This window comes from Leucopleurus acutus (assembly GCF_964270905.1).
Source record: "Leucopleurus acutus genome assembly, chromosome: 13".
NCBI classification, from domain to species: Eukaryota; Metazoa; Chordata; class Mammalia; order Artiodactyla; family Delphinidae; genus Leucopleurus; species Leucopleurus acutus.
Window position 1 is genome coordinate 961,009 of NC_139155.1, and position 20,951 is coordinate 981,959.

The 20,951-nt window shown below is 57.0% G+C and overlaps 1 protein-coding gene across 1 annotated transcript in view; it reads left to right on the forward strand.

Annotated features, from left to right (window-relative positions):
- Positions 1 to 20,951, forward strand: part of PARD6G (par-6 family cell polarity regulator gamma) — a 108,328-nt gene that overhangs the window by 63,327 nt on the left and 24,050 nt on the right. The window lies entirely within an intron of this gene.

Sequence of the window (20,951 nt, forward strand, 5' to 3'; positions counted from 1 at the left end):
CAGAGTTACAGTTCAGTGTGTATCTGTACTTGTGGTTTCATTGTGTGCCACGGGCTCTCAGCTCAGCCTAGGAAAACTGAGTTGATTTCCTGAGTTAGGGCATTGAAACTTTACACCGCAGCTCCATTTAGAGGATTCATTTTGTTGTATTTTCCATTCGCTTTTATTTAAACGTTGTGTGAAAGGTCGTTCGGGCTGGGTTTGATATGGAAAGGTCATTATGCCTGGCTTGGCTAAATGCGTATCTTTGTGGTCTCGGGAACGTGCTGTGCTCAAGCCTAGGAATGTCTGCAGAAACAAATGCGGGGTTTCTCCCAGCACAGAGCTGGAGGGGAGAGACGGCCCTGCCCTGCCGTTGCATCCTGCAAGTGGGCTCAGCTGGGGCCGCCCTCACCTCGGGAGCCTGCGCTGCCTCTCTGACCAGCGTGTGCCCTCGGGGCCGGTGAGGCTTGTCTGACTGCAAAGGAAGGAGAATGGTGCTGGGGATTTTGTCTTCTGGGTGGCTTTGTTTTCGTTTTTAGAAGAACCCGTGGGAGGAGCGGCGTGCTTCTCCACTCTGCCCGTGAGCGGCTTTCCCCGAGCCCTTTGTGCTGTTTCACGGCATCGTCCCCCAGCCTGTGTCTCTCTGTCGTCCTCAGCTCCCGCTCCTTCCTCAGTTTCCCCGCAGGTGCTCCTTCAGACGGAGCTCACGAGGGTGGGCTGGGTGCAACCCTTGAGCGCATCCTGCCACCGCCAGGGGAGGACGCCTGTGACCCCCACCAGACCCCTGCCAACTGCCCCCCGGCCAGCCCGTCCGGGAGGTCCAGCCGCACGCGGCAGGGGCACGTGGCAGGAGGGCCTTCGGCTTCTGGGCGCGTGCCACCTTCAGCCGAGTGTCTAGCCCTGCCCCAGAGCTAAAGCATACAGCTGTCTTCTTGGAAGTTTGTCCTGCCCAAACAATAAGTGTGCGTTTTTAAAGAGTTAGCACGAGCTTTGTAAGCGCTGAGAACGTGCTTTGTCTGAGGCACTGCTGATGTGGAATCGGCTTCGGGCTGTACCTCCCAGGTGATTTCCAGGGAATTGGAGAAAGTGTTGGATTAGCACCTTTTTTTCCCTGTGAAAGCTATCTTTATGCAGTGTCCGTTTGCTCTCAGAACACATTGGCCAAAATCATGACCTTAAAGTGTGAATTAATTTTTAGTGTGTATTTTCAGGTATCGTTGGAAATAAATTCAGAGTTGAGGTGTCTAAACATGGAAGATTGATTCCTCAGCCATGAACGAAGACAAAGACGTTTAGAAAAGCTAATAGCTTTCTAAGTGCAGTTCCAGAGTCTGCACAGCCACTACTTTGCAAGTAGAAGGAGGGGAGAGGGGGAGACGAGCCACTGCAGACCCACCACAAAGCCGCCACCACCTTCAGGGACAAGGGCACGACCAGGGAGTCCGCCAAGCTGTGAGGACCGGTGACCACCGAGCCAACGGCAGGCCCCCGCTGCTGACTCCCCGGGGTGCCACCCATGGGCGAGCTGGAGCCGCGGCTAGCTCAGCTTAGCGGGAGGGAGCCCAGGTCCCTCGCTCAGCCTCACAGCCACCCTAGCCTCTACCCACACTGCCTGCCCTTGACCTCAACACACACCCTCGCCAGCTTCTGCTGGCTACAGTAAAAGAAACACATAGAATTAGACACAGAACCTGTCCTTTGGCCACCTTCCCTTGCCTGGCGTACGTCTGCTCGTGGGGACATCGGGGTACCGAAGGGAAGGCGGGGCTGCCGTTTCTCCGAGGCCCTCAGCAGAGGCGGCCTGGGCGTTTCAGGAGAGGGACGCAGTGGCTCGAGGTCCAGGGCAGCTGTCAAGTTGCAGACACAGGAGGGCTGTAAGTGCTCTGGGTGCCCGCTTCCAGCCTCAGGTTCCCCCTGACGAGGGGCAGAGGGGGCGGAGCCAGGCGCCAGGCTTCCCACGGCCACGCGTGTGTGCTCCCGGGTCCGGTTAAATGCGGGTTCCGCCGGGCGGGGCCTGGTCTGATCTCTGGGGCAGCTCCACGGCCCAGCCTGCTCGGCAGACCCAGGGCCTGCTTCCCGCGTTCATTCCGCACGAGGAGGGTGCCGGACCAGGCCCCCGCCAGGAAGGGGGCGACTCCCGGCAGGCAAAAGGCCAGGCGCTCCTGTCTCAGCCTGCCACGGCCCCAGGCTGTGGCGAGCAGCTCTGACACTGGGTGGGGCACCGGGCTGGGAGGTCGCCCCTGTGTCCCCAGTCACGACCCAGCACAGCTGGGGCGCAGGTCCTCAGAGGGTGGCCCGGGCTCACAGGCACCCGAGCGCTGCCCCCGTGTGTCCCATGTGTGCCGCCAGGTGGAGAGCGGACTGGGCAGAGGACGGCCACGTGCTGGTCGCCCGTCTGTGCCAGCTTGTCCACCGCAGACGGCTTCCAGGTTTGCCCCCAAGCCCCCTTGGCCTCAGGTCCCGCCAGCAGGGTCACCCGCTGGCCCACAGTCTTCTCCATCACATGGATACGGTGCCCCCGGTTCCCAGCGCTAACGGCAGCCTGGGGGCCCCCCGGCCCTCTCGCTGTTTGGGGTCCTGGCGGCAGGGAGCTGTGAGCGGACACGGCAAGATCTACCCTTCAGGGAGTGTGCAGAGGAGAAGGGGTCTCCGGACGCAGTTTTGGTGAGACTGCTAAATCTGGGGAGGGGGCGGGAGCAAAGGCCTGCGGACCCCCTGGGTGCTTACGGCCCCATTCCGGCCAGTTCCTGGTGCCCGAGTGTGTGTAACGCGCACGTGCGCCCCAGGCCTGACGTCCATCTCGGGCATGTGCAGGCCATGCCAGTCGGGGGCACTGAGGCCACAGCACCGGGAAACCAGGGGCCAGTGCAGAGCCCCAGTGGGGATGCCTCCCTGTGCCTGGCCTGGGATGCTCGGCCTGCCCTGCAGGCCCCGGTGGCAGCACCAGGGCTGGTCCTCACAGCGTCCTGACCACAGATGGACCCTCTAGGCTGCACCTGCCCCCCGCCCGCCCAGGCCGGCTGTCTCCTGTGACCCACGTTTCCACGTCGCGACCACTCGTGTGTTGCCACGCGCCTTAGACGGCCTGACTCTGCGGGGGCCCCTCCCACCTGCTGGAGATGTGTGCGTGGCGGGTGTTCTCCCCTGCGGCACTGCTGACGCTTGGGCCAGATAACCCTTTGCTGCAGGGTGTCTGTGCTTTGCGGGCACGTGGCGGCGCTCCTGGCCCTCACCTGCACGGCGCCAGTAGCACCCGGCTGATGACAACCACAGGCGTCTCCACCGTCGCCACACGTCCCCTGGGGGTCGGGACCCTCGTGGCCGTTCCCTGCGTTGGGTGTCACTTTCTGTGCTGCGGTCATGAGGAAGGCGCTGTGCTCTCAGGCTGAGGGTCTGGCCTCCCCAGGAAAGGCTGGCCCTTGGGGTCTGGGGCGTGTGGAGTGTGTACTGAAGTGCTAGGGGCTGGGCCAGGCCTGCTTCCTACAGAGGTGGAGCGGCCCCATCACACTGGGCGCCCCGTCAGTGTGGTGTGACAGAGACAAGCAAGCTTAACGTGAGACGGTCCTGCTGGAAACTTCTGGGGGCAGCTGCCTGCCCGGCTACGGGCGGCTCCCAGCTGAGCTGCAGGTGAACGTGACCAGGGAGCTTGGAGGGAAGTGAGCTCTGGTCCCCACTCGGGGACTGGTCCGAGGAGAGCCTGGAGCCCATGTTTCCGAAGACGTGGGCACAGACGTGGGCAGGGGTCCCTCCCCCTCGCAGGGCTGCCGGGGAGCCCGTGTGGGCCGAGCGTCCCACCCTCCCAGGGTGAGAGCCGAGCGCTGTACCACGGGCCCTGCTGCGAACTCCCCCAGCAGGAGCTCAGGCCGTTAGGGCTGCCAGGACCGTACCTTCAGGCAAAGTGAGCTCCAAGCCCTGAATCCGGGGCTGCCAGACCAGGCCTTCCGGTCACTTACGCACGGGGCACCTCAGTCTCCTTTCTGCGTCTCTCGGGAGGGCGCTGGACTTTGTTACCTCTGCCTCTGTCCGCAGCTCTGCCAGCCAGGCACACGCCTACTGCTGCCGCCGCCTTGTCACCCCTTCGCAGAGGCCCCCGCAGCCTGCCTTCTCCTTGTCTCTTGGAGCCTCGGGGCAGCTTCCTTGGCCCTCAGACCACAGGAGCATCTGTGTCAGCTGTGTTCCGAGCCAGCACGCAGGCAGTGGAGGCTCGTTCTGAAATTTGCGTTACCCAGGCCATTTGCTCTAATGAGACAGTGTCGGGGCGCCACGTATTCCGAACACTCAGGTAGCCCACGGCATTGGTGTTTGTCGCCGTGCTCATGTACCCAATGAGAAAACGCGGCCTTGGGGCTGGAGTGGCTCCCAGGGTGCCATGGTCGGTGCAGTGCCTCAGGCGCAGAGGCAGGAGACCTCAGACGAGACCTGCCTGGGGAGCTGGGGATGGGGGAGCGGGGCATTCACTGGGGGCTCCCACCCCGTCAGCCCTTTCGCAGTGGCCTGCGGAGGGCAGGACGCAGTCCTGGCGAGGAAAGGGGTACTCCCCTGCGACGGCCAAGGAGCCGGGGGGCGCGCTGCTGCAGTTGGGGGCACGCGAGCCTGCTTGCAGAGGGGCGACGTCGTCCTGCCCCGGCCTCGACGTGCGTCTGAGGCTGCTTCACCGAGACACACCTGAGTGACTTCAGTTCCCGGGATTTCCGAGTGAAAATGTTCCCCTCTAGTTAAAACCATGACTGCAGTCCTCCTCCCGGCCCCTCCCGCGGGGGCCGGGCCACGGCACGAGGCCGGGAGGTTTGGCGAGACGTCCCCCCACGTGGGCTTGAGGCGGGGACGCCGGGTTCCGATTGGTGCTTTGTGATCAGCCCCCCTTCGTGGCTTCTGCAAAAATGTAAGGATTCGGGAGTTTGGCTGTGTCTCCGCTTGACTCGGCGTGTTCTTCATTAGCTGTCTGCCCAGGTTGGGTGCGTCCTCCCCCGCTCCTTCCCGAGGAGACATGGTCCCGTAGGTGGCAGGAAGGGACTGGGGCCGAGGAAGGGGAGAGAGGACGCCTGATTCTCAGCATTTGCAGGCTTGGCTCGGGCAGAGACATTCAAGGAAACCATGCTGGATGCCCCCAAACGCTGTTCCTCACCCCTTCTGCCTTAGATCCGCGTCCTCTCCAAGCAACGCAGGGCAGTCAGCCGCAGCCCCTCCCACGTACCCCTCCCCGGGGCTGGGTCTCCACTCACCCAGATTTGTTGACGTTTGCTTCCTGCCCTGTGTTATGTACATAAAGACTGGTTTCCCACAAGGGCTGGATAAGCGGGTTGTGCTGAAGGTGACGCTCCGTCACACTCTGAGGGCCTCCACCCCGCTCCAGTGAGCAGGGCAGCCCTAGAGCAGAGATGACCTGAGAGTCTGGCGAGAGCCTGTGTGTGTGTGTGTGTTGGCCCGGGTGCGGGGTGGGGGGAGCTGGGAGCTGGCCAGCAGGACACGTTAGGAATTCTCCAGGAACATCCCTGTGGGCTCTGGGCGTCTCTGCTCATCTTTGCATTGCAGAGAGAGCAGAAGGTTTGGGAGAAGTTTTCCTGCCGTGAATGCAGCCAGGAGTGCGGTGCTGGGGCCTTGCAGTGGGGGCCCAGGGGCCCTCATGGCAGCACCCGACTCTCCCGAAGACACTGAGTTTGCAGAGCCTCAGCCGGAGTGGGGGGCTGGGCGTGCGGGACCCTCCCCCCGCTGGCATGGGGTTTTTATTGAGATGGTTGCAATTTTCAGAAATAATACAGAGATCCCAGTGTACTTTGCCCAGTTCCCCCCCGTGGTGGTAGTTTACGAAACTGTCACAAGTGTCACACGTGACACACCCGCGCCTTGTTCAGGTTTGCCTAACTTTACTTGGCACCCAGTTGTGGGTGCTGGCATGATTTTTAAGAGCAAATCACAGCAGTGTCTGGTAAGACTGAACACACAAAGACGAGCCACTTCCCATCTGTGGCAGGACGTTCTGCCCCATCAGATGGCGATTGACGAGTGCTTCCTACCTCGTAGGGCTCGGTCACGGGCTACTCACATCAGCAGTGTTTGTCTGTGGGCCATGCCTGACACCTGTCAGCCCTCGCGGCCACGGCCTCCCAAGAGTGCTTTCCTCCCCCGTGGAGCTGTCCTGGGGCCTGCGTCCCACAGCAAGCTGCAGAAGCAGCCCTCCGAAAGCAGGCAGGCGGCAGCTGTAAGGCCGAGTGTGCTTCACTCCTTCCCGTTCTCCCTGCCGACCCCTCACCCCCGTCACACAACCACCGCCCCTTACCCTGCTCCCCAGCCCGGGTTACCTGCTGTGCCCGCTCTCAGGCGAGGCCCGCGTGGGCGCTGAGATCCCAGAGCAGGTGCTGGGTTTTTTCTCTGGGGTTTGGGGGTATTTTTTCAGCTTTGAAGGAAGTGGGAAATACACATTATAAGTAGGATAACTGGTTCTGAAAAACACTTCACGTGTTCGAAGTTTAAACGTAACTTACAGGTATATCATCAGTCTTTTCTCAGGGCATGAAGTTTTCTGGGTAGAGACACTAGGAAAGACTTCACTAAAAAGCAGGTATGCTCATGCAGCTCAATATTAAAAAAACAAACCACCCAATCCAAAAATGGGCAGAAGACCTAAATAGACATTTCTCCACAGAAGACATACAGCTGGCCAAGAAGCACATGAAAAGCTGCTCTGCATCACTCATTATTAGAGAAATGCAAATCAAAACTACAATGAGGTATCACCTCACACCAGATAGAATGGGCATCGTCAGAAAATCTGCAAACTACAAATGCTGGAGAGGGTGTGGAGAAAAGGGAACCCTCTCGCACTGTTGATGGGAATGTAAATTGATACAGCCACTATGGAGAACAATACGGAGGTTCCTTAAAAAACTAAAATTAGAATTACCATAGGACCCAGCAATCCCACTACTGGCCATATACCCAGAGAAAACCATAATTCAAAAAGACACACGCACCCCAATGTGCATTGCAGCACTATTTACAATAGCCAGGTCATGGAAGCAACCTAAATGCCCATCGACAGGCAAATGGATAAAGAAGATGTGGTACCTGTGTACAATGGAATATTACTCAGCCATAAAAAGGAACGAAATTGGGTCGTTTGTAGAGACGTGGATGGACCTAGAGACAGTCATACAGAGTGAAGTAAGTCAGAAAGAGAAAAACAAATACCGTATATTAACGCATATATGTGGAACCTAGAAAAACGGTACAGGTGAACCGGTGGTTTGCAGGGCAGAAATAGAGACACCGATATAGAGAACAAACGTACGGACACCAAGTGGGGAAAGCAGGTTGGGGGTGGTGGTGATGGTGGGATGAATTGGGAGATTGGGATTGACATGTAGACACTAATATGTATAAAACAGGTAACTAATGAGAACCTGATGTGTAAAAATATAAATACAATTCAAAATGGAGAAATAAATAAAAAGCAGGTGTCAGCTACTTTAAGAGTGGTCGGGTATCTGCTCTGATTTCTGTTTCTCACCTGTCCCTTTAAGCCGATATTCCCTCCTCTTCTACACACTTGCTTCTGTCACCAATCCTTTCCAGGTAAAATGTGAACTCCACCCCCTCACCGCTTTCTCTCTTCATCATGACCGTAGCTCTTCTCTCCTCGTCCACCTTCAAGGCTGGTCCTCATAAACCACAAACCTCTCCTCTCCTTGCAAAGCTCCTCCTCCAGGAAGCCTCTCAGGATTTACTGTCCTCTGACCGGAAAGCCGTCACAGTGTCGCTGGCGCTGGTGGACCGTTGGGGTCATCGGATTAGAGGCGCTGCCTGCGGCGGCGTCACAGCAGCAGGCCCGGCGTGGCTCATCGTGCACGTTGACCCAAAGCTCGCAGCCCCGCTTCCGGGAAGAGCCCACTTGCAGGCACAGTGACGGTCTTAGGGTCATCGTAGAGTGGTTCGAGCATCCAGGTGGGCACGCGGAGGCCTGTCCCTGCAGTGTGCACCTGATAACTATGACAGAGAGAGACCTGTCCTACCTGGAGAGCGCCCAGGGTACGGTAAATGGAGCCAGCTGTGAACCGGGCACCCAGCAACACGGACCGAGCTATGTCCCGAAGCCACACGCCGGAGCCCTCACCCCAACGCGAGGGTCTTCAGGAGGCGATTAAGGTTAAATGAGGTCATGGGAGGGGGCCTGTGTCCTTCTAAGAAGAGGAGAGGACACCAGAGCTCCCCCTCCACCACGAAGAGGCCTCATTAGAACCCACCACGCGGCGCCCCGAGGGTGGACTCCAGTCCCCAGGACTGTGCGAAGTAAACGTCTTCCGTTTAAACCACCCAGCTCGAGCTAGCGTAGGAAGTTCCCAGTTACTAAAGTGCTGTTTTATGTATTTTCTGTTTGTGGTATCATGATGGTTAATTTCATGTGTCAACCTGATTGGCGTAAGGGATGCCCGGAGAGCGGATAAAACATTATTTCCGGTGTGTCTGTCAGGGTGTTTGCAGGAGAGATGAGCATTTCCATCAGTGGACTGAGTAAAGCAGGTCACCCCTGGCCCCCCGCAGTCGGTTAGGGGCCCAAATGGGACCAAAGGTGAAGGAAGGGCAAATTCTCTCTCCTGGAGCTGGGGCATCTCCCTGTCTTTGCCCTCGGACATGGCGCTCCTGGGTCCCCAGCTCGCCTAGGGCTGGGGGCTGCCTTGGCGCCCGTAACCGCCGGAGCCGCTTCCCGTGAGAAGTCTCCTCCTACGTCTGTGTCTGTATGTGTCCTGTCAGCTCCATGCCGCTGAGGCCCCCAAGAGTACAGATACGTTTTAGTCGCGCTAAACAGCCTGGGAAAGTGTGCGCGAGACAGTTATTAGGAAGGAGGGCCATCGGGGCATTTTCTTTCTGTTTTGTGTATTTAATCCGTGATCCAGTCTGGGCTGTTCTGCCCCCAGCGCGTGCCGAGCGCTTTCTCTGCACGCTGTTTAAATGAATGCGCCAGCAGAAGGTAGCGACTTTTCACGATGCCACCTTTACCCCTGCTGAGGGGCTCACACTCCTCCCGGCCACCGGCGCAGTGCCGCAGGCGAGCACCTGGGTCCCGTGCCTAGTGGCGTCTGCCTCTAGCCTCAGTTTCCCCATCTGTCAAAGGAAGGTACCCTGGGCCTCAGGAGCCATGAGGACCGAGGAGGATGGGCTGGGAAGCTTAGTCGGCTCGGCCTCCAGGAAGGTTTGTTCCCGGCTGAGCCGGCCTCTCCAGGCCTCAGGAAAGCCGCCCGAGTGGCTCCCGTGTCTGTGGGCCTGAAGGGTGGGCTCTGAGCACCCACAGAGAGTTGGAGAGGACGGCTTCTGCTTCCTGGCTGCAGGCGTCTTCGCGTTCTTCCTCTGGAGCCCTGGGGGAGGTCGAGTGTGGCCCAGAAACGGCAAACAGCTCTCAGGGCTGCCCGGGCTGAGCCTCAGCTGGGGCTTCTCCCGTGTCCTGACGACATAAAGCTTCACCTGTCACTGACCTCAGTGGTTCTGCCAGCAGCCTGGACCCTGAATCTCGGTGGAGAATTTCGAGTGCTGCCCAGAACTGGCCACACAGGACCCAGCACTCTTCACTGTGGGCTTTGAAAGCATCTCAGCAGACCCTTCGGGGAGTGGTCCAGACACCTCCCAACTCGGGCATGGCTTCCTTTGGCAGAGAAAGGTATTTCAGAGCTGACTTTATTTTTACTTTGAGGTGGCTCTCAAGACCCGATCCACTGTTTGCGGCAGCTTTTAACAGAAAACACCAAGTGTTGGTCTGAGTCTTGTTTTCCTGGTAAACTTGTTCAGGCTCCCGGTGTTCACCACCCTCACATGAGGCTGGGAAACGGGGAGCTGAGCGCCACACGTAGCCTCTCAAATTAGGACTTTCTACATCGTGTGGTTGGCTTGTTCATGTTTACATCATGCTGGTTCCAGACAGCTTCTATTAACGCCTGGTATTTTGTGTTGGGCCTCTTCTCCGGGGAAGCCAGAAAAGAGCTCCTAAGACCAGACCCCACACACAGGGTGTTACTTATGCTTCTGTTTTTTAAAACCAGGGCCACAGCTACTTTTGTTTGCTGCTCTACTTAGAAATGCACAGGGACATGACTATGGGTTAGGCAATGGTTTCCTAAATATAATATTAAAAGTACAAGCAACAGGGGCTTCCCTGGTGGTGCGGCGGTTGGGAGTCCGCCTGCCGATGCAGGGGACACGGGTTCGTGCTCCGGTCCGGGAGGATCCCACATGCCGCGGAGCGGCTGGGCCCGTGAGCCATGGCCACTGAGCCTGCGCGTCCGGAGCCTGTGCTCCGCAACGAGAGAGGCCGCAGCAGTGAGAGGCCCGCGTACCGCAAAAAAAAAAAAAAAGCACAAGCAACAAAAGAAAAAATAGATAAATTGGACTTCATGAAAATTTAAAACTTCTCTGTGTCAATATCAAGAAAATGAAAAGATAACCCACAGAACAGAATATTTTAAAGTCTTGTATCTTATTAAGAGATTCGTGTCTAGAATATAAAGAACATTCTCATCAATGATAAAAAGACAAATTGAAACCTGAATGTGTCAGATTTGGCAAAGGATCTGAAAAGATGTTTCTCCAGAGAACATATTCAGATGGCCAATAAGCACGGGAAACGATGAAAGACAGATAAAAACACATATGGAGAAACTAGAACTTTCGGGCACTGCTGATGGAAATAAAAAATAGTGCAGCCGCTGTGGAAAACCATTCGGCGAGTCCTCAAAAAGGTGAAAGTATAGTTAGCATACGACCCAGCGATTTCACTCCTAGCCACCTACCCAAGAGAAATGAACATATATGTCCACACAAAAACATACGTAGCCGCGTTATTCACAATAGCCAGAAAGTGGAAACAACCCAAGTGTCCATCAAGGAGGCATGGATTTTTAAAGTGTGGTCCATCCACACAGTGGTATATTTCTCAGCCATAGAAAGAAATGAAGCACTGATAAATGCTACAGTGTAGATGAACTTGAAAATATTATGCTCCGTGAAAGAAGTCAGACACAAAAAGCCACATACGGTATTATTCCACTTATAGGAAGTGTCCGGAATTGGCAAATCTATAGAGCTAGAAGGCAGGTTAGTATTTGCTCGGGGTTGGAGGGAGGGAGCCATTTTGAAGGGCGGTGTTTCTTTCTGGGGTGATGAAAATGCTCCAGAATTAGGCAGTGGTGATGTTTCCACAACACTGTGAATTTACCAAAAACTTCTGGACTGTACAGTTTTTTTTTTTTTTTCGGTATGCGGGCCTCTCACTGTTGTTTGGAAATATCTTAAAGGAAAAGATTTTTTTTTTTTTTTTTTTTTTTTTTTTTGCGGTACACGGGCCTCTCACCGTTGTGGCCTCTCCCGCTGTGGAGCACAGGCTCCGGACGCGCAGGCTCAGCGGCCATGGCTCACGGGCCCAGACGCTCCGCGGCATGTGGGATCTTCCCGGACCGGGGCACGAACCCGAGTCCCCTGCATCGGCAGGCGGACTCTCAACCACTGCGCCACCAGGGAAGCCCCGGACTGTACATTTTTAAATGATCTAAATGGTGAATTTTATGTTACATGAATTTTATCTCAATTTTTTTAAAAAAACACCTTTCCTTGAGCCAGATGCACAGGGAGCAAACGTGGGCTGGTGAAGTGAACAGCTGGGCGGTGCCTGCTGCATGGACCACTTGGTGCTCGCTGCTGACCCCGCCTCCATGGACTGGGGCAGAGGTGGGAGCCTGGAAGCTCCTCTGTCTTAGAGGTTTTCTTGGGTGGGGGGTCGGGGGGCTGGGGGGCGGCGTGTGGAAACACCCACCTGGGATGACGATGCCCTCTAGCTGTGTCCATGGTCACCTGCTGGAGGTTCACAGAGGAGCAGGTGGGCGGCCTGAGTCCTTTCTGAGACAGTTCTAGTGGGGACGCTGACGCTGGTGACCTAGGAGTGGGGCTACAGCTCTGGGGGTTTTCTGATTATTCTTTGCTTCCATTTTTCCTATAATGAATATGGATGAATTGTGTTAATTTTTTAATAGAATGAGATACTAGACGCCCAGAAGCAAAAGAAAACATAAACTCTCTTCCTTTCCTTGCCCTGGACTTGGGGTGGGGGACCTTCCAGAAACAGCACCCTAAGTAAGTTAAGAATTCCATGCCCTAGTTACAGAAGACACTACCCAGGGGAAAACTAGTACAGTTGACCCTGTGTATCCACGGGTTTCACATCCATGGATTGAACCAGCCGAGGATCGAAGGGGATACAGATGCAGAACCCACGGATACGGAGGGCCGACCACACTGGGCCATTTTACGTAAGGGGCTTGAACATCGCAGATTTTGGTGTCCACGGGGGGCCCTGGGAGCAGTGCCCCTCGGATACTGAGGAATGACTGTACTGTGTTTTGTTTTTTGGTTTTTTGTCAAAAGAAAGCTTGTTGTCAAGCACCCAGGCTCTCTGAAGCTCATGTGAGGAGAGTTTATTTTGAAAGAATGTGTTTTAAAGTGAGAGGGAAGGAGGGCTGGAGGACTGGCCGTGTTACTAGGGAGGTTTTCTCCCCAAGGGGTCCCTGGCTGCGTGCTCTTGTCTGTTTCCCTTCCTCCGTCTGTGGCGAGTCCGAGGTGCCCCTCTTCCCCCACCTTCCAGCTCTCAGTGGCACCGGAGTCCCTGCCTGTTTTCAGCGTTCTTAGGCTCTCTGTGCACACCTAGCAGACAGGTGTGTCTCAGCCCACCTGCTGGGAGCTCGTCCTTACCTGAGTACCGCATGGCATCCTTCTATACAGGACCCAGGGTCCTAGTCTACGTTGAGCTGGGTTACAAATAAGTTAGTACTGCTAAGAACAAAGCACTGAAGATGTTTAGAGTTTACCAGAAAGGGTGGGCCCACAGATATGATTCTAAGGAAACTGCGTCGGTCAGTCAGCTCTTGGGGGAGGCTTATAGCCCTCCCAGACCTGACCCAGGTGGGGACGGAGGTGCTGGGAGCTGCTCAGGGTCACCGGCCTGTCTCCCAGTGCCAGCGGCTCCCAGGCTGGGGTGCCCTGCCGACCACCGTCTGCAGCTCGGCCAAGCCACAGCCAGCCTCTGCGTGAGATGCACAGCAGAGCTCGTCCCGGTGAAGCTGGGGCAGGAGGGTGGGAGCTCTGCTGTGGACAGAGGCAAAAACCCAAGAGGAAACAAGCGCCTGGGAACAGAAGACAGGCACAGGAGACACCGCTATGCCCCGTTGAAAGAGATCTCATCACCTGAGCACAGGGCCCAGAAGCCGACTCTAGTTCATGGACACACCCTGCCCTGGGGTGTCGGGGAGCTCACAGCCACCGAGAAGGCTCCACCCCAGGAGCCCTGTGAGTGATGCCCAGGCCCCGCCGCTGGGTGCCCTCCCTCCAAGCCTCCTGACACTGGCCTGGGGGTCACCGCGGCCGGGGCCGTCTGTGGTGTCGCAGCAAGGATCTGCCGCTCCTCGTCCCCTAGATGGGCCTCGGTGACCCAGACCTACCCGAATTCCTCTGCTGGGTGAGTAGCAGACGCTCAAGACTCGTGCGAGTGGCCGTGCCGAGCCCCCCAGAGCCTGCGTGCAGCCCCTGGAGGACAGGTCTGTGTCTGCTGTCGGCAGGGCTCCTAGGACCACGACTCCGAGAGGAGCCCCGAAGCTGTCAGGAGGCGTCTTGCCCTGAAGCAGGGCCTCACAGCCTCTTCCCGAGAAGGACTGAAACGCATGTTTACCTTTGGGGAGGGGTCCTCGCACCGCAGCTCCAGGGGGCCCTGATTGGCCTGAGCCCAGCCCAGCCCCGCCCAAGTCCTTGTTTCCAGAAGGGCACAGACTGACACACTGACGGGTGACGGGCTAGAGTTTTCCGCTCCCAAGCCACGCATTCCTCGATCCCCGATCCTCGGAGCTGTTTACCGCCAGAGGCCTTAAAGGGCTCACCGCCCTAGGCCTGATTCTGCATCCATTTCGAGTCATTTCTCAGAAATGCTCTTTAAACTTCCTTTGAAGCTGGAACCAGCCCCGATCGAAGCAACCGTGATGCCAGGACCGACGCTCAGAGCACGTTCAGCCGGTTCCTGAGCTGTGGGCCCCCGGGTGCCCTGTGGAGCCGTCCCAAACCCAGAGGACTGCACTCCTGGGGAAGATGGGGGACCAACCGGGATGGCGTCCTTTGAGGAAAACTCAGGGGGGTGGGGGGCATCCGGGAGTGGCCCAACTGAGTCCCTCAGCGCAGCAAATCGGATGAGCCGGGAGTGGCGAGAGAGCTGGGTGCGTGGCGGGGGCTCCAGGGAGTTCCGCTCCGCGAGTTCATCTGGGGGCGCCGGGGGGAAATAGAACAAGGAGACAGGTCCCAAGTCTGCACGACAGAGTTTGTGGGGAGGGAGAAAACTGCGGGGCTTCCGGCTTCCTTTGTGATATGTGGCATATTTTGTTCTTCAGCGTATGTGGCAGACTTTTAAAATGTTGACATTTCCAGTGTCTCTAGGAATAACATCTTGCTCTGACTTGGGTTTTGATCCAGTGGTGCGGTTCTTCCGGGATGTTTTCTGTATGTGTCTGCAGTGTTTGCTTAATTGTGGGAAGGGGAGCTGTTTGGCCTTAACCACCCTTGGACAAGCCAAGCCTGGAGGAGGTGTTTCCGTGCAGCCAGGCTGACGGCTGATTAAAGTCCCCCGTGTGAGCCTCCCGTCCCGTGTGGTACGTCACCGCAAGGGCCTCCAGCTCTCTGCGGCCTGTTCTCCGGCCTCCTCCCGCCTCCCCCCTCCCCTCCATCCCTCTCCCTCCTCTCACTTTTTGTTTCTAGAATCCTTTTACACAGAAGCCAGCAGCCGTCTGCTGGCCCCGCTTCCTGCACCGCGGGGCCCAGGATGCTCCTCTGGTGGCCACGCAGCCGACTCGCAGCAGCTCTTGTGATCCTGGTGGCAAATCGGGCTCGTTGGGGAGCTGTTCCTTCTTCTCCTCGAGGTGCTTTAAAGTCGGGTAACTGTCCTGGGAGGGAAGGAGGCCTCCTCAGCTTGTGTCTCGAGAAGCTGAGTCAGCAGCAGCAGGATGGAGGACAGTGGGGACAGCTTATTGGACAGAAGGCAGGGCGCCTGCAGAGGCCTTCCCCTCCCCGCAGGCCTAGTCTGTCTGATGCGGGAGGAAGAGCGCCACTGAGCGCCCGATGGGGCACAGGGTTTCTGCCAGAGGTTTCTGCATCTGTCTGGTGCGTCCCCCCTTGAGCAGTTACAGGAACGTAAGGGACCTGTGGGTGGAGCGTGGCCTGCAGGCTCGAGGCGTCCGGGCGCTGAGGTCCTGCACAGCCTGGCCGAGGCCGCGCCCCCGGCCTCCTGCCCTCGGCCCGCCCAGCTTGCCTTCTCCGGACACAGCCCGGCTCTGCGGAAAGTGCACCCCGAGCTGTTTCCTTGTGCCACCTGCAGACACGCAAAACCATTCCTGGAACTGCAAATTAGAGCGGCATGGGTGGTGTTTTCTCACGTTTGTGCTTCCATTGTGATGCCCTGGTTGAGTGCATTCAGACTGGGAGTCCTGGTGATGCGCTGGCCAGCTGGCCTGGCGACTCACGTCCCGGCATCTGCCTTAAGGAAACGGAGGAATGTACGGCCACCTCGTTGTTATTTGTAGGACTGCAAAGTGATGTCAAACCAAATATCCAGTTGTGAGGGGTAGGTTAGACAGCTGCGGGCAAATCCATGTCCTGGTGTCTTATGTAGTCTTTAAAAGCAGAACAGTTACTGAACAGACTCCTAACGCACCGCATTAATGGGGAAAGCATCACACACAGGGAGGCAGCAGCCAAAGGGCACAGAGAGCATCCCAACACCGGCGGCCACGCGATTATGATGCCGCGTGTGTGCAGCCTGGGAAGTGTAGCAGTGAGCATGTATTGCTTCTGAAATCAGATGAAAACGTGTTATTTAAAGCACAGCCAACACCCAGAAGAGCAGTGGTAGGGAAAACGGGTGTCCTTCCAGACAGGGATCCCCCAGACTCGGCCTGGGGTGGGACCGCACGCCTGGCCTCTGCTGGCTGCCTCTGGGGGCCACGCAGCCGGCTCGCAGCAGCTCGCACCTGGACCGGGCTGCAAGGGGCAGCCGTGGCAGTGGTGGTAGTTCACCGCCGCCCCCCGTCCAGTCTCGGTCAGTGGGGCCCCTGGGCATGGACAAGGCATGACCGCTCGGCACCGTGATCCGGCAGGTTGTGGTTCGCCTCAAGCTGTGTCCAGGGTGCTGGGCAGTGTGGACTGAGGATGGGCTGCAGCTTCTCGGGGCCACCGTGGACTGACCTCGAGGGCCCACACGAGGCAGCAGGAGGACACACAGACCCAGGGAGGTGGAGCAGACCCGGGGGCGCCCTGTGCTTCCCAGAGGGGACGGGGTTCCGGGCGCCGAGTGCCGGCCCCCCACGCACAGGCCCCTTCTCCAGGTCAAGAGTGTTATCAAGCGGCCTGCAAAGCCAGACCCAGGGAGGGGGGAGGTTGGGTGGGAACACTTTGTGGGAGAGGGGACGGAGAAGGGTGTGTGTGCTGACTCGTGGACTCCCACCCAGGTTCCGTCTGTCTCTTGGGGGTCCCCTGCCCACCTGCCGTGCGTTACTTTAAAGGGAAAGCAGGCCTTTAACTGTGCCACTGCTTACAGCACAGTGACTTGCAGCCTTCTGGCACTGCCTAGGCTGCCGGCCTGTCCCGCCCGTCACAGAGGGCTGCTCCGGACCCTCTCCCGGGCCTGTTTTCTTCCTGGCACAGTTGCTGGACGTTGCTGCCGGCTGCGTGTTCTCCTGACTCCGACGCTGGACTGGGGCTCTGTGACACAGAGGTTCTGTCTGTCTGTCCTGTGCTCACAGGTGCGGGCAGGTGGCGGGGAGTGAGGTACCATCCCCCGGCCTCTGGGGCAACCCGAGGTCTCCTCAACCTGCCAGGCTGAGCCCCCATCTGAGCTCTGTGTCTGGGGTGCTCGCCCGGCCAGCTGGCCAGGGCTGGCCCTCGAGTCGGGGCTGCGAGGGCCAAGGGGAGATGGTTCCAGGCAGTTCTAGCTGCTTTGATGGCTTTTCGACCACTACTACCTAGTTTACTTTTAAAGAAAACGGTCAGTGCTACTGAGGGAGTAGTTTGTTTTGTGTAAGAACCATAGACTGATTTCTAGCCTTTTATGCTTTAAGGCATTTTTAAAAATGAACAGACTTTATTTTTTAGAGCAGCTTTAGATTTATAGAAAAATGCAGCAGGAAGTAGAGAATTCCCATCGCCCTCTCTCCCTGCTGACAGCATCCCACATTAACGCGTTACACTTTTACAGCCGATGAGCAGTATTGATATGTTACTGTTAATTAAAGTCCGTAGTTTACATCAGGGCCCCCTCTTGGTGCTGTGGTGTTCAGTGAGTTTGCCTCGTGCACAGTGACCCGTGTCCATCACAACAGTATCATGCAGAGTATTTTCACTGTGCTGAAGATCTGTGCTCTGTTTCTCCCCCGCCCCCCCTCGCCCACTCCATCCTGGGCAGCCACGGGTCTGTCTCTTCAGTGTCTCCACAGTTCTGTCTTTTTCCGAGTGTCATCTAGTGGGAATCACACAGTGCGCAGCCTTTTCGGATTGGTTTCTTTCACGTAGTTATAGACCTTTTTAAAGTTCCTTCTGCTCTTTTCATGGCTCGATAGGTCGTTTCGTTTTATTGCTGGATGATTCTCCATTGTCTGGCTTTACCACGGGTGATCTCCTCACAGTTCGGTTGCTTCCAAGTTTCGGCAATTACGAATAAAGCTGCTGTAAACATCACGGGTCAGTTTTTGTGAGGACATAAGTTTTCGGTTCATTTGGGCAAATGCCAAGGAGTGCGATTGCTGGATCATATAGTTAGATTATGTTTAACTTCGTTAGAAACCACTGAACTGTCGTCTTGCGATGGCTGCACCATTTTGCGTTCCCACCAACGGCGCATGAGCGTTCCTGTTGCCCCGCGTCCTCATGGGCACTTGGTGTTGTCAGTGTTCTGGAGTTTGGCTCTTCTGTTAGAATGGCCGAACTAATAGGGGTGTGGTGGTATCTCGTTGTTTTACCTTCTGTCTCCCCGATGATGTGACGTGGAGCATTTTTCAGTGCTTGTCATTTGTGTATTGGGCGAGGTATCTGTTCACACTTTTTGCCCATTTTTTTAATTGGGTTGTTTGTTTTCTTATTGTTGAGTTTTGAGAGCTCTTTGTGTTTTTTAGAAACAAGTCCTTTATCAGATGTGTGTTTTGAAAATATTTTCTCCCAGTGTGCGGCTCCTCTCTTTTTTTTTTTTTTCCATTCTCTCTGTCTTTCACAGAACAGTTTTTATTTCAATAAGGTCCCATTTATGCATTCTTCCTCTCCTGGATCATGTTCTGGTGTTGTATTTAAAAACTTGCTGCCAGCCCAGAGTCACCTAGATTTTCTGCGCTGTCAGCTTCTAGGGGTTTTACAGTTTCACATTTACATTTAGGTCTGTGGCCCCTTTTTAGTTTTTTGAGGGTTGTGAGGTCTGGGTCTGAATTCACCTTCTGCGTGTGGACATCCAGCTGTTCCGTCTGTTGAACAGACTGTCCTTTCTCCGTTGAATCACCTTTGCCCCTTTGTCAGAAAAATCGGTTGAGTGTCTTTATGCGGGTCTGTTCTGAGCGCTCTATTCTGTTCAGTTGCTGTGTCTCTGTCCCTTCACCACAACCTTACAGTGAGTCTTAAAGTCGGGGGCGTCGGTCCTCCGACCCTGTTCTCCTCCTTCAGTATTTCACGGGCTATTCAGGGTCCTTTTGCTTTTCTGTGTAAACTTTAAATCGGTTTGTTGACATCCACACAGTAAAATGTTTACTTACACTAAGGGAATAACTTGGTTTGACGTATGCACCACATGAAGATTTAGCCTTTTACATACACTTCAGGACATTGTTTCCTGTTCTTCAGAATCAGAGGGTTTGGGGCTTTGGCAGGGGGAGCCGCTAATCTTTATGAACTCCGGGATTGTTTTTTAAGCATTTTTACTGGTCATCTGGATTTAAAAAATTCTCAGTGAATTTTTAAAATAAAATTTCAATTCAATGTCCAGTTTCTAGTGAATTGCCAAAAAACAATTTGCTTGAAAGGAAGTACTATTCGTCCACAAGTTCCCGTGTTTATAACATGGAAAATACCATGGACACCCTACGTGATTCTGCGTTTTCCAAATTTAAAAGTTTCAAGTTTAAAAGTTTTAAAGTTCCTTTCATGTAACTTGGTCGATTTTCCAGAGTAGACCTGAGCCAGCGGAGCGGCCCACGACACGGTGCCTTCCCCAGCTGCGGGCGCCTTGCCGCTTCCCTCCCTCCGCCCGGCCCCCCTTCCTCCTACTGACCCTGCCCCGGGGGGCGCGCAGCCCTCCGCCTGGGCCCCCGTCAGCCCCTGCCCAGCCTCCCCTCAGCTGGCCTGCATCCCCGCGTCTCCTGGACACGGCTCCCTCCTCGCGGGGGAGGGCCGGTCCCTAACCCAGCGCCCAGAGGCACTTCAGGTCACGGCTCTCCCTCGCCCTGCCCGTCTCCTCTCCGCCGCCTGACGAGTGCTCCCGACGGGGCCCGCGCCCACCTACCCGTGTCCTCGCATCCGCCAGGCCCTCGGGGCCTGAGCGCGCTCCACATGGGCAGAAGTGGAGCACGTGCAGGTGGCGGCCCTCCGGCGCCCGTTTGCTGGCAAAGAGGCCGGTTTGCGGCCCGTCAGCCGGCCCTCGGACCCAGGACGGCCCCAAGGAGCCCCCTCGCGCCACGAACGTGTGCCACGCGCGGCGCGCTGAGCGGCCTTGTCGCCCGTGAGGAAGGACTGCGGAGCGGTCGGCCTGCCCTCCCCCGGCTGGACCTGGGCCGAGGAGGGAGCCGCGCTCGGGAAGCGGGCAGGCCTGTCTCCCCTCCTGCCGAGGGCGTCTGGAAGCAGAGGTGGGGAAGGGAACATAGTTTCACGTGAGTGGAAAGGTGAAACGGGAGAGGGCGGTGGCCATGCGCCCAGAAAACGGGGGCCTCCCTTCATGCTTGACTTCGTGGAAAACAAGATCGAACACGTTGCGGGATAAAGAAGCCGTGACCGTGCTGCTCTTGCGGAAAGGAATTCCAGGAACCAAAGCCGGGATCTTAGGAGTGGGACATTCTAGACACCAAGTTTCGTTTTTGAGGTCCTGGTCCCCGTGCGACGGCTTCTGTGTGAAACGACCTGAGCCGCAGGGCTGCCCCGCCGGTGTCGGCACCGGGCGTCTGGCCGGAGCTTTGCCGCGCTGCTTAGGACGTGGGAGGACGGAGGGAAGACGCCTGGGACCCGGGCGCGGGGCCGCTGGCCTCGGGACTCGCGGTGAAGCCTGGGCGCCCCGCCTCCTCGTGAGGGCGTCGGCTCTTTCCCCCTTGAGCCGCCTGCTCTGATGCCGCCGCCGCCACCGAGACTCGTTTGCCTTTCCGTTCAAACCGCTGTTTGCCGGCCTGGCGCCAGCCCCCTCGTCGTTCAGAAGCAGCCGTGAACCGCGTGCATCACCTGAGGCTCTCGGGCTGCGTCCCAGGCCAGGGACAGAACCTGCCTGGCACAAGTCCCAGCGTCAACCTGCCTGAAAAGCAGGTCCCCAGGACCCCGAACGCGCTCACCCGGGGTCGGGTCCGGACCACCTCACCTCTCGCTGCAAGTCCCCGCCAGCCACACCTGAGAAAGGAGGACAGGGGTCCCCGAGCCTGGAGGAAACGTCGACGGCTGGCTGCATGTGCCAGCCTGGCCAGGCCACGGGGCCCAGAGGGTGGGCATTTCGGAGCGTTTCCGGAAAAGGTGAGCATTCGAGTCAATAGACTGAGTGAAGTAGGCTGGGCTGCATTCAGTCCCCGGAGGCCTGGATGGAACAAAACGGTGGAGGAGGGAGAATTCTCCCTCTTTCTGCTGGGCTGGGGCATCGTCCTCTTTGCCCTTTGACATCAGTGCTCCTGGGTCACTGCTGGCTCACCTGGGCCTCCAGCTTGCAGACAGCAGATGGTGCGACTTCTCGGTCTCCA